Genomic DNA, 14,535 nt, shown 5'->3' with positions numbered 1-14,535 from the left:
TATCTCTCGCCGGTACACCAAGTGCTCGCGGTCCAAACAATTATTAACAAGCCTTTTATAAAGTTGTGCTATATAATCTTTATCAAATATAAAAATAACCTATTATTAAGATATAAAATTGTTGTGAACTACCTCCCCACCTTTAATCTTAGACTCTTAGATAACAACTTACTTGAAGAATAGCCTGAAAAAGAAATGCCTTCACGGAACTGATCGTTCACAAATTTACAAGGGGTATATATTTTAGGCTTTTATATTAGATGTTTTAGCTGGATCTCTGAGTAAAATCTGGTGTCCACCAGCTTCTTATCGTTATGTATTTCAAAAAGGATTTAACCCTCTTACTTGGTTCCATCTCACCCGTCTTTCCATGATAGCGGTTACTTTGCCTAGTCATAAACGACCGTACTTACCACTTAATGTAGTGTTTATTTCTTTTTTTTTCGTTGTGGTGATGTCGGGTTTATAAAAGTTCACTAAAATAAATGTTTCCAAGTTTCTTTAACTCACAACAGTTAGCTCCAAATTTATTTTATACACTTGTTTTTTGTTCTCGGAGGCGTTAAATAGCTTTCCCTCTAAACTTATTTCTTATAACCCAGTCCTTAATAAAACTTTTTCTATAGTAGCTAGTTCCACCCAATTTTCACCAAAGCTCTCGAAACTAGTCTTTCGGTTTTCTTGACTTCTTTATCACAGACTTTTTTCATCTTTTCTTCGTATAATTCCTAAAATGTCCACATCATTAGTCGCTTTACAGTAATTAACGTCATGCTTTAATCAGTTACCCACTGAATCTTAACCACTGAAAAGGTTGTCTTTTAGTAACTCGTGATAACTTGCTTTTGAAGAGCACTAACGTAGGCGACACGCCTAACACGTTGGGAAGACTGTCATGACAATAAATATACTCGACCAGCACTTCAACCTCTTCCACGTGCTTTTCAAAACATCTTTTTGTTAAAGCCTTCTTTATAGTCTCCTTGATACTTTCCGTAATTTCTTTACCTTAATGATCAATATTATTCCTTTTAATAATAATTTTTAGATCCGAGTTTATAAACCAAAAATTTTTCGGTTTTTATTTCCGCAGGCTTCAACCACAATTCTAAAGAGCTTAAAAAAGATATTGGTCAAATAACGTAAGTACGATGTTTATGTTTATTCTACTTCTCGGTGGCATTAAAAAATAATCCTTTTTCTTTGGTTTACTTTCTAGTAGAAAAAGTTGATAGTATTCATTCTCTCATAGAAAAATGTTTCGGAATTTTAGAGTTAACTAGGAACGCAACAACAGTGTATCAACTAGAGACTAAATTACTATTTATAACAACCCTAAATTTTTATAGTCTGACCTTAAAATAAATCTGCAACTAATTAATACTTTTGGACCTCATTTCCTTATGTATTCTGTTTACTTGTTTACTTTAATAAAATTTAAACTAGAAACTGCCGGGTTCGAAGTTGAGCACCTTCTCAATAAAGCAACCCTTAACCCCTTATTAGACAAAAATAAAACTATTTTGTTAATGGAAGCACTCGTAGCACTTGAAAAGTGGCATGAAACTTTTAGTTGCTGAAATCCGTTTTGCCTGGCTTGACATTGAATAATTCGGAGAAAAAAAGTTCCCAGCGCGTTACTGACCTTTAACTTTACGTGATTAAAGGAAGATAACTTTGCAAAATAGTTCTTATTAATTATATGAATAATTAAATTTTCTAAGTTTTAGTTAAAGGAAAGAATCTCGCTAAGACAAAAAATCACTTAAAACTGAGCCACTGGTAAAAAAAAAATTAATAGCTTGCGCATTAAGTCACTTTTCACTTTTAACAACACAATATTTTAAACTTTTCTTTCTTATGCGATAAGTCACAATATAAATTTTAATAAGTTCATACCTTTGATCTTTTCGCTCTTTTAGCTAAGTGCTAAAATTATTGCCACTTCTGCAAACAGATATAATTGCGTTAAGAAGTTTCTTTTATGTGAACCATTTTATAATACATTTAATTAGTTCATGACTTAAACTTTACGAAAGGAATTTTTTTCCAAAACAATTAAGTGAGAAGTTTTTGATAACTAAATATCTTCTAAAACTTTGGGGAGGATTAGAATCCCTCACTACACGTATTATCCTAAGAGAGTTTCAAAGTGTCCTTTATTTTACAAACTTGGAATGGCGATATTAATTTTCGTTACAATACTGCTTATTTGGTTTAAAAAACTTATTTTAACATGTATATATATCAATTTTTAACAAAGTCAGTTGTTGTTTCCCGCTTTATGCTCTTACAGCAGTTTTATATATAAAGAGTAGGCTACAGGCTAAAAGACTTTAATTTAAAAGATTAAAATTTGACAAAGTGTTTTAAATAGGTGTAAAAGACATTATTTAACAAAATATGCTTCTATTTTCAACCATGTAGAAGTTTTAAAATGCTAGGTTTAAGAGGGTTTCCTTTAAGCTTTAAAAACCTATCGCTCTTCGCTTAAAATTATTAACCTTATTTAACGAGCTTTTTAATTAACAAGATGAAAGTTATACTTATACATTAATAAATAAAGAAATTAAATTTTCAGAAGATAACGTTAATCGACTTCACAACAGATTAATTTTTCACTTTAAAGGACCATTTAAATATGTTTATAGATAAAGTAATTATATAAATCTCAAACTTATAACTAAGAGGAATGTGTAGCCTTAATTGACTAAGTTTTTTTTTCAAAAAAATTAAAACTCGGCTATAAATGCAAATATTTCAGCTGCAGGGTTTTATTCAATACTCGATAGTGATGCTTTATTAATATAATTATTATAGCACTTATTATTTATTAATTTTTTTATTTAATTTATTATTATAATTATCAAACTTTTCCTATTTAAAGTAGTAAAGCGAGATTCACGAAAAAAGGATATTCTCTCGTTCTTCTTCCAAAACTAATTATGTTTTCCGTTTCTAATATCCTCTTTATCATTTTCCTTCTATGGTTATTAACTTAACCTAATTTATTATTGGCCTCTTGGATTTCCATGAACAGTCTTCTCTGATAAAGGTTTTTGCAGGTCGATGTGGAATACTGTGGTAGGGTAAAAGGGATGTTATGTTCTAGTTTTGACGACTTACAGATTAATGATTATAAAGTTGGAAAAAACATTGAACGAAAAACTTTGAACTCTTTAATTAAAGGCTTTAATTACTCGCATGAAGAATATCAAGACTCAAATAATTCTAATATATTTTCATTTTTAAATAAAAACAGACTTTTACTTATGTCATCCTTTTTTACTTTTAAAAATATTTGTTTTAACTTAAGTAAGCATGCTTATGAAAGTGGAGATTCTCTTGAATCTGACCTATTATCTTTTAATAGGATGAAAAAATACGGAAGTAGACTTCATAGTGATGCAATAGCTGTACTATATTCTAATTCTTTCTACAATTGCCAAAACAATAGAGATCATGAACCAATAAGAAACAATTATAAGAATAGTAAGTTGAATAAAGTTAGAAGGCAGCAATGGAATTATCTGGTTAATTCAAGTGTTAGTCTTATAGAATTTTTCGAAGAACAACTGATTCGGCAAAAATTTAACTTCCTTGATTTTATTTACGGAAACTATAAAACCGCAAAAGATCGAAATATAATTTTCCTTCTCTTAAAGCTTTTAAGAATGTTTGCGTTTCCAGAAAGGAGTAATTTTATTAAGAAATTAATTATCAAAGTTCTGAAAGAAAAAAGTGAAAATAGTTATAAAAGTCAAGGTACGTCTAAAACTCATGGTGAGAAAAGAGCCAAAGATATCAAGTTTTTGAATTCTTTATTTGGAAGCGAAAAACTATCCTCAGAAATTACTAAAATCTATTCCTTTATTTTAAGAATACAGGAGGGTTCGTTCTAACTTTACTAAAAGTTGTTTCAGTTATTGAATAGTTAAATTGCTTTCAACCTTATATAAAAACAGAAAATACACTTTACATGTTAAAAGCAAAAGCTCGTTTACAAGCAAATCTTTCTCTCATTGATAAATTATGCACTTTGACGAACGAGAAAATAATTTTAGAAGAAGCGGTAAGAGTATCTGCAAAGAGATGTTTTTAAAAAAAGAAACTTTAATTTATTAAAATTTGCTAGTATAATTTTAAGCTACTACAGTTTTCTTAAATAAAACTTGTTTAAAAAAGGTTAACTTAATTGTTATAAGGCTGGCTATCAATGGAGCGAGGAGTGCTTAAAATCCATGGATAAAATATATGACATAGCTTCTTTTTCCCCTCAAGATGATAAGGATTATGTTACTTGGAGGGACCAGCTAGGGGAAGAAGAGGCGATAAGAGCTTTGCGAAATGAAGTGGGTCTTTTATGCAAAGTAAATGCTCTTCCTCACTAGTCAAGTTTTAAACTTTTATTTAAGATCGTCGAACTAAGATCTCTTCACAATCGGGTTTACAAAAATAAAGGTAAGTTTGTGAAAGCACATGTCTTATTACCTTCAGTAATAATTTTTTTTCTCTACTCAGTTTATCAAGTATTACACTATATTTAAACCTATCAATTTTCTAAACAGTTAAACATATGAAAAATTATAATAAGCAAGCTCGACTACTTAAAAACAAGAAAGAGGAATACATCGAACTGTTAAAAACTTACCAGCAAAACTTTAAGACAACCTTCTTCGACCTTGACGCTTATCTTCAGGTAACCAAATAGTACTTGGAATAGTAAATTTACAAGTGTTAAGAATATATAAATTTATATAAAGTAGATTGTTCAGGAAAAAGATGAGTTGGAAGCTCTTTTAGAAGAACGCAAAGGTCAAATTGAGCGGCTTAAAAGTCACATTTCCGTCATAAAATATAATTGTCCAATAATTAATTTTGTTACAATATATAAGCAAATATATACTTTTTTCTAGATGCATTATGTAGAGAAAAGCTTAATATTTTAAAGAAATCTACTCTAAACTCTCAAAATCGGATTGCTGACGTGATGTAGGACAAAGACTATAGCTAATCTTATAAATATTTAAATTTTCAGACTTTAACTTATCCCTCTGCAGTTTAATAAAAACTCGAGTTTATAGTGAAATGCAGCAATAAAATTATTTACAAAAAACACAAATCTTCTAAATTAAATGACGTTAAATTACAAATAAAAATTATTCAATTGTGCTTTAAACAATTATAAATTATTCGACGCCAATTATATAAAGATTGCTGGTAACGATTAAAAAAACTTCATATGCTAGATAAATTAGTGTTTTGAGATAATAGTAAGAAAACTTACGTTAAATTACCTACAATTCTTCTTCGGATTGCCAGGCTGTAGACAATAGACGAGCTAGAGAGCATAAAAGCAAAAGATAGGACAAGGGTAAACTGCTTTTTTAATTAATTTATTTTTTATTTAAGAATGTGCAGAAGCTAGTTTATTTTCGGTGGTGACTGCTTAGATTGGATAACAACTTATATCATTTAGCGTAGTTTGTATTTAATGTCCGCTGATCATACCAGCATTTTATATATTACATATATATACCTATGAGTGTGTACACTTAAGATGCACTGGAGTCGTTGAAAGTGTGCGCTTTTTTAAAATTTGCAAGTTATTTAGCCCAATGGTGTTTTGGACGTCTGCTGCTAATATATGAATAGAAAACCGAGTTAAACTTTATTTAGTTGGAAGTGAACTAGAACAACACGCGTCTATACAGCCGTTCCTGCTCCATATATATAGTATTTCTTCGGAATCTGAGACAATTATCCTAAATTTTTCAGTTGACGGGGTTGCCCGAATCTAAAATTTTATAATTTTTGGTTTTCTTTGTTAAAACAGAAGAGGTTGTGCTTATCCTCTTGTGCTTTAATTATGAAAAAACTACTAAATAATTGTTTCAATGCTTATCTGTTAACACGTTCAAATGAAATAGTTGCCTTTCGGGAATATTCGCAGAAATTTGTTTTGTTGCGTTTGCTATAGTGCAATGGCTGGTGGTTTTTCATACAGAGAAGCGTGGGTTACTATAAGAGGCACGTACACCATAGAAGCGTAGTGTGATGCGCAGGAATATTGAGAATTTTGCACAAATAGCGGGTAGAGAGCGTGAGTTGCCGTGTTACCACCTAGTTAGTCACTTATTAATGGTGACGCCCAAGTATTTGACTTGAGAGTCAATGGGATTCCAACACCGGTGGTGGCTAAAGGCGGGATAGCGCAGTGCATCCTAATATGAGAAATGTGTTTTTTTCTGCATTATCGGTTACTCTTCATTAATGGCACCACTAGGAAAGAAGTGTTTCTAAAAATGTTGTAGATTCTTTTGTAAATATAAAGGATTAAAACCGCGTAAAACAACGGTAATATCGTCGTAAAGTGAGACGCAGGTGAAAAATGCAAGGTGTGAATGTTAAAACCCTGACAATAAAAAAGACAAGCACAAAAGCGGAAATTACTTTTATTAAAGCAAATAAGCAATATACATACTTTTAAAAAAGGACATTAAATAAGAAAATTAACGCTTTTTTACATGTTTCAAATTCGCTATTGTAACTATGCTTGTAATAGTTTATGTGTGTGTGTTAATCTTTAAATAACATGTTCGATAGATTATTTTGTTTTTTATTTGTTCGTTGTTATGTTTATTGAATACTGTTTTTATGTAACTTTAATTAAGTTTTATCTAAATTCACATTCCTTTTTCAACCTTTATAGATCCACTTTCATTTTTTCTTGTCAAACTTTATGTTTTCAAATAGAATGTTCCGCATGTAAAGCGCGAAGAGCAAGTGCGAGAGGAAATAGCCTGCGAAAATCTAGCTTCTAGTTGACGATACGGATACAGCACAACCCTAATCCTCTTTAGAAAGGTGTGATCCCATGGAAACTGCGCTAGTATCCTCACATCTAACGGAGAGTACCTAATGCACGTAGTTAGCGCAGGTGGCCCTTGTACCATACACGCTCAAGAGCTTTTCAACGGCGCGAAAGAAGACGCACGTAGATTTATATTGGCCGTCGATCGCCCTCTTTGAAATTCATTATGGAACCGTCTCGTGTGTTTTTACAAACTCTCCCAGCCGGCGTATCCTCCACAACTGAAATTAAAGTTAGGAGACCATACTTTCGGGAGTTAGGTGAAGCACTCGGAGTCCTGATGGCATCACCACAGTGGCTGTTTTCTGTAGTGTTGGAAAGGGGCTAAGCGACATTATAGAAGTTGCAAAACAGAAAAAATGGTTATTTAGCTATAGGCGGTAAGTTTTTATTAGCATTTTCGTTAGTAATACCGATGGGAGCGAGAGCTGTCCGTCGCGAAAGTGAAGATATTATAAAAGCAATTTCATCTGCTGTGCTTGGTTTTTTAAGTTTATCGCAAACGCTTGAGGAGCCTTTCGGTGTTTTGGCTCCGTTTTTTTTTTTAGGTAGAATAACTTTAAGAAATGCAAAGAATTGCGAGATGGTCTGCAATAATCGCCGCCTTATCTTCGTGGATTTCGGTCACTATCGAGTCATTATTAAGTGTCAGAGGTGGGTAGCAGCGGTTTTTTAATAGACTAACGAAGCTTCAAAAGGATGGTCGTCCTTCTTAGGCCTCTATGAATACCTGAAAAGTACCTGCTTTTTTATGTGTCTGTGGAGACGATTTAGCGTTAGTCAGTCGGTGGCATTGACGTATAAGCTTTATTAAATATTCGGTAGACAACCAGGGTGAAACGCAACTACGCAATTGGTTGTTGCGGCAGCATGGGCAGCTATCAAGGAGTTTAAATACTATGAACTGCGGATTTCAATAGAGAGGAAGTTGGGAGGAAGATGGATCTAGGGATAGTTCTGCTTCAACTGCAGCTGTAACTTTTGTCCAGTCCGTGATGATCGTGTTCAGAGTGCTGTTGTCTTGCCTTTTCTTAGCTCCAATTAACTAACAACTGATCCCTGGAGAGATCATCCAGCTCAACAACCGATGTTGATTGGAAATGCCCATTTAAAACGGCTATTTCAAGGACGTTTAAGTTCCCTTTAACTCCAAAACTAGAAGTCGGAGACGGAAAAAGTTTTTAAAATCTTCAGATTATTTTGTTTGAAAAGCAAATGGAGGTTAGCTAATTAATAAACTCTGTATCTTAATTCATTTATTATCTAAACATTCCCCTGCGTAGGATCTATGAAACATAGATTAGATAAAAATTGTAAAAAAAAGTAATAACCAGAACAAAATGTGAATATATAATGATATTCATGTAAATGAGGCAATGTTGCCGTTATGCCAATATAATCGTTTGAGGGGATTTTTCTCATTAAAAAATTCAGATCTATCTTACTAGCCAACTCCTGGTAAGTTTCAAGTGATATGATAAAGCCATATAAGATTTAAAAATTAACATTTCCCATTTTCGCCACCAAGGTTTGGCGTTAATAAACGAATAAAGGGCAGAGTGGAAAAAAGGTGATAGTTAATGATCTAAAAACTTTTTTTATTAGGTAGTGACTAAGCGTCTTTTTTCCTTAAATTAGTTAATAAACTGGAAATATAAACGAATTATCACTTATAGAGTTTTAACTATAGCAGTAGAGCAAAAATTCACTTTGGTCTTTGGCAGTCATGAGGTTTGTAGGCCTAGTAGAGTAAAAAAATACGATTCTTGTGTGAGTTAATAGACCAATGAGTGATAATGAAGTTAACGACAGGCTCATAATACTTATAGAAACCATAAATACGCCAAAACCAAATCTTTTAATTCTAGTAATATTACAACAGTTTCATATTTAAAACCAAATCTGCAATATTTTACTAAATAGACAATAAAAAAATAATTGATATATATAAACATTAACTGACATTTGTAAAACGTAATAGACAAGATATTATAAACTAAAAACTAAAAAACAGACACAAAGGTTCTTGATCTTTACTATGAATTCCATGGAATGTAATTGAATTAATCAATAATCTGAAATTTAACCAGTGAAAAAAATCTTTTATTATAAAACTTGGGCAGGTTGCACGTGCTTTAAAAGCGGGTCATGCACTGACTGCTTCCTTTTTTATATCCTCCCTTTCTTTTGGTGTACGATTGATATTGTGTTCCTAGTGACCATAATTATCAAATAATAAATATAATTTTAAATAAAAAAGAAGGGGTAATTAATGTGTGGTTATGCTCCAATATTATAAATATTATTGTTATATTTATTAAAAATTTATCCATTATTGTGTATTTATATTTAACTTGGAAATTATTTTTTTGTTTTTAATTTGAGTTGCCCTTCTAGTAATATTAACGTTGATTTTCTTTTTTTAACACTTCCCACCTGTCGGCACTCGATCACTTCATAGCCTATTTTTAGGCTTCTGATTGGTGGGAAGTCAAACATATCCCTTTCTATATAAATTTTTGTCCTCCTAAATCCACATAATATATATTGCAAGTTGGCGAGAAGGACTTCCTGTCCAAGCTGAGAAGTAAGCAAGGTTACTATTGCAGCAGGTGACACGTGTTGTCGCAAAGTAACTGTGCTTGGGGCGCATGCGTATATACTTCTAAAAAAGGGCAGACATATTTATTCTTTTAAGACCAAAAAAAATCCCTTTACCCTTTTTTTACTCTAGTTGTACGGAGCTGACTTTATTTTCCCTACATCGTAAGCCGATAGCGCTAGAGTAGCTCAAAGTCACCACATCCTTGCAATGAAATATACTCAAATATATTAAATAATATAACGTTCTGCTATGCAAAGAGGAAAGTAACTGTGGATCCATAGAAGAGTCATGCTATGCTTTTCATAAAATGAGATAACAAGTGGATAATAAAAAATTTATATCTATTTTAGCTTTCCCTTTCTGAAGTATTCAACACAAATACGACAGTCATAACAGATAAATAATTATATTTGGAAAAAGACACACATTTAGCTATTCCGGGTAGACAAACAAAGTACGACATAAATGGTGCCTGATATCAAATTAATATAGAAGCCATAATTAGACCGTTAAATTGAACTACTAAAGATAACCTTTAGCTTCTAAGATTAACTAAGTTAAGAATCGATTATGTATGAGTTAAGCGCATAGCTAAGGATATAAAAGTATGTGAAGAGCGCAATAATGAATTTTTATAGATACTTATGAACCATAATTTCGAAATATAGTCGACCGGCTTCCAAAAACAACATTGTTAGAATACTGATACATTTGTTAAAACTATAATATTATATTTTCTAAGCATCAGTAATATTAATTTTGGTATATTATAGTAGTAACAATCATAAAGATTACAGATTTAAAATAGTAATATTTAGATAATTAACAAAATCTCGCAAATAGTAATTGTAACTATTAATAATAGTTAATATTACAATAATAAAAAATTAAGGTTTTATTTTTCACTATTTTTGTTGTATCTACGAGGTAAAAGAGAGTTTACCTACCTTTTTAAAACTCTTGCAAAATCTTATATTTTACGAGTGTACTCCTGATTTGTACCTTGCTTTTTGTAGACGTCCCAATAGGGAAAATAATAGTAAAATGTATGTTCTACTCACAACGATTGGCGTGTGCTAAAGCAGTTTTTTAATAATTACGAAAATAATTAGCTCTGCGTCTATGTTTCGTCTTTAACTAACTTCGTACTGGACACATACGATATAACTCGTTTGAGAGTTATTAAATGAAGAATTTAGAGTGTAAATACAGAAACTTATTGTAAAGGGTTACAGGTAGGTGAAAAATAGCTCTATGTGTGTACAAGCTAACTATTTAAAAGTAACTATTTTTTTTGGTAATTGTACTTGCAGTAATTACTTGAGCTTGGGTAGCAATAATACCCAAGTTACTTTTCTAGCAAATGTATGCTCTTATTCTCTTGTTCTCGGGGATACTCTTCTGCTTTATAAAGAGCAAGTAGTACTCAAACATTTTTATAACAAATATTTTATAGTAGACAATATGTACTTGAACGTCTAGTGTCATTATTATGGCTAATAAGCTTTCTACTTTGTTTGCAGAAACGGCACACAGCTTAATATTTAGTAAGGGCAGTTAGTTTCCTTGCATCTATTCATACCTGCTTTTCTAACTTAAAAGTGCACCTAGAACTATTATCACTTTTAAAGAAGCAGATACTTGTTCGTGAATTTAACAGCAATAGTCTAAGTAACAAAGCATAAGTACATTCTGCTTAAAAAAGCTCCCCACAAAAGCTTTAAAAGTCACAGGGAGGTCCAAAAGTCATAATGAAATTGTAACTTTTTTTTTTCTTATGCGTTTGCTTAAAAAATTCTTAAGTAGTAGAAAAACAATGTCTTTCTTAATTTTTATTTAATACTATTAATAGATTAAGTTTAGTAATCTTAGTAGCAAGCTGAAATTATGTGATCTTTATTTTAATACAGATATTGATATATTAAACCGAGCTTGCTTGCATGGGGCGACGTAAATCTTTAGAATTAATTCCACGAAATGGGCTAAAAAAGTGAACCGGGTTTGTTTCTTAAGCTATATAGAGCAAACCGAAGACATTGAATTTGTTATAACAAAGGCTTCTACTGCTCTACCTCATAGTTAAATTTAAAATAAACTTAAATTAAGTCATTTTTAATATAAAAATAAAAATAATTTGTAGCGAATTCGCTAACTTTGGTTTTTATGGAATTCTAACGAGTAAAATTGGTTAAAAGTTATTTTCTAGTTTCCTACTACCAACTTCATCTTTTTAACGTTAATTCTTTCCTTATCTTTTTTGAAAGACTACTACGCCAAGAAGCAGTAAAAAAGCTATAGGGTATTAATTTATTTTTAAGTATAACAAATGTGGACGGTGAAGGACAAATGCAAGCCTCCGTTAAAAAGGTACTAGCTTTAAAAAGTGGGATGGTTGTTAGACTTGTATAAGCTAATAATTCTGTAGACTTAAATTTTTAACTTTTGCTATAGTATAAAATTTTAAATCCAACAATGACTCAAAAGTGGACTAGCTATAACTAAATTTTTAAAAAATTTCCGAAATAAGGGAATCAAATAGGGCAAAGCAACAAATAATTTTTCTAATAAAATTTTTTATGGAAAAAAGTAATATATGTATTTTTAATAACACACGAAAAGATTGGATAACAAAGAAAATATAAGCAAAACTACATAGCTAATATTCTTCCGAAGTTTGCTTTAATAATTCAGCCAATTGACTTTGAGAAATTTGGAGCGATTTAAGAAACTTCGAGTCGGTTGCGTAAAAATCGAACCGAGAGGCTGTGTAGTTTTTGTACCAATCAACGGTGCGCTTTAAGCCCTAATAAATAATCATAATAATAATAATAATAAATAAATAAATAAATAATACAATCGTTAAGTTAGTAGAAGGTTTAAAGCCAAGCTGCCTATACGTATGCGAAATTTCGGCAAAAGTTTGCTGAACGTCTTCCATGCGAAAACTTTTATAATTAATAATAGCCTTATAATGAAAAGTAAAAAAAATTATATATAAACTATAAATAAGTAAAGTTGCCTTCTTGCAAGTTTCTTTTTCGATAATACTAACTAAATCATTAACGCTTTCGGGATGCCCTAAAAATAATAGTTTAAGTAATAATAATAATAATAATAATAATAATAATAATAATAATAATAATAATAATAATAATAATAATAATAACCTTTTCCAAGGTTAAATATGTCAAACTTGGAACCCTTATTAATGGCTGCTATAACTCCGCTAACAATATCATCTATGTAAGTAAAATCCCGCTTCAACGTGCCCTTAGAATAAACGGTGATTGGTTTGTTACCTATACTTTATAGAAATAATGATAATAATAATAGCAATAATGATAATAATTATAGCAATAATAATAATAATAATAATATTAAGTAAAGTACATATTCTCTATAAATTTATATACAGCCATATCCGGCCTGCCCCATGGACCATATACAGTAAAAAAGCGAAGACCTTTATTAAAATTTTATTATTATTTTATTATTTTTTTTTAAATAAATATTTTTTTATTAATACATAAAAAAATTTACAATACTAACCAGTAAAATGGATGTTATATAAATAATGATAAACACTCGCAATATCTTCTCCAACTTTTTTCGAAACGGCATACATACTTGATGGTAAGTTTATTTCGTCCTTCTCCTTAAATGGAACCTTATAATTGATTATAATAATAATAATAATAATAATAATAATAATAATAATAATAATAATAATAATAATAATAATAATAATAATAATAATAATAATAATAATAATAATAATAATAATAATAATAATAATATAATACTTTTTTGTTTCTTCCGTAAACCGAAGAAGAAGACGCATATACAACGTTAATATCTTTATTCACTTTCCTTATGGTTTCCAATAAGTTGATAAAACAAACAATGTTCGTTGTGGCGTAGGCTTTCGGGTTGAGACGAGAGTAACGAACTCCTAAATAATAATAATAATAATAATAATAATAATAATAATAATAATAATAATAATAATAATAATAATAATAATAATAATAATAATAATAATAATAATAATAATAATAATAGTAATAGTAATAGTAATAGTAATAGTAATAGAAATAATAATAAAACAATTAACAAAACAACCAAAAAAAACAATTTTTGTCTAAACCATACCAAATAACATAAACGGTACCTGCCTGAGCAGCCAGATGAACCACGTGGGTGAAGTTGTGCAGAAGGAAAAGTTTTTCCAGTGCTCTTTCGTTGCACACGTCCATGTAAAGTACAGAAACGTTATTTTTGTAGAGTTCGTACGAGCGGCGGAGTTTAAGTGTTCGTAAATAATACGAGTTAAAGTTGTCGAGGCCGTCTTTAATTGATAAATTAAATCAAAATTAAAAATTAAAATTTTTTTGTAAAAAATTAAAATAAGAATAACAAACGAAATGTGCTCTTTTTTTTAAAGCCAACGCAACGTGCATGCCTATAAACCCGGCAGCGCCCGTTACTAAAATTCGCTTATTTCAAAATAAAAAGTTTTTTAAAATTACAAAATAATTAAAAATAACTAAAAGATTTTGTTCTACAAATTTATATAAACAGAAAAAGTGAGTAATAATAAATTTAAGTATGATAAGTATAACAGTAAATAAATAAATACCATCATATTTATTTGAAGCATAATTTATTTTTTCTTCAAAAATAACAAATAATTTTTTATCGATAACATCTTTAGAAAAATATATAAATTAACTAAATTTAAATATATTAAAGGAAAAATCCTTACCATAATTATATAAGTTTATAAGAATAAAGAATAACAAAGTAAGTAGAAGAAGGATGGCTTCTATTATAAAAGTTATAAAAAATTTTATAAATTTTTTTTATTAAATTGATAACTGAAAACATGTGATAAAAAAGTGACACTGCATTTAAATTATTAATTAAAAATTTCAAAAAAATAAATTAACACAGAAAATTTAATATAAAATAAATTATGAATAAATGTTTAACAAATTAAAAAAACAAAAACAAAATGATAAGACAAAATCTTTAGCCGAGCTATAATATTAAAACC

The 14,535-nt window shown here is 29.9% G+C and overlaps 1 long non-coding RNA gene across 1 annotated transcript; it reads right to left on the bottom strand.

The window, feature by feature from the left end:
- Positions 1 to 12,896: 12,896 nt before the first annotated feature.
- On the bottom strand, positions 12,897 to 13,352 carry LOC135121981 (uncharacterized). The gene is made up of 3 exons (XR_010279188.1): positions 13,283 to 13,352; positions 13,029 to 13,146; positions 12,897 to 12,942 (listed from the first exon to the last, which is right to left on the bottom strand). It is a non-coding gene; the product is annotated as an uncharacterized LOC135121981 (long non-coding RNA).
- Between the last annotated feature and the right edge of the window lie 1,183 nt (positions 13,353 to 14,535).

This window comes from Zophobas morio, unplaced genomic scaffold, assembly GCF_036711695.1.
Source record: "Zophobas morio isolate AGI-343-1 ecotype UQ-CSIRO unplaced genomic scaffold, CSIRO_AGI_Zmor_V1 ptg000820l, whole genome shotgun sequence".
Classification (NCBI taxonomy): Eukaryota; Metazoa; Arthropoda; class Insecta; order Coleoptera; family Tenebrionidae; genus Zophobas; species Zophobas morio.
This window is presented reverse-complemented; position numbering and strand designations above follow the sequence as displayed.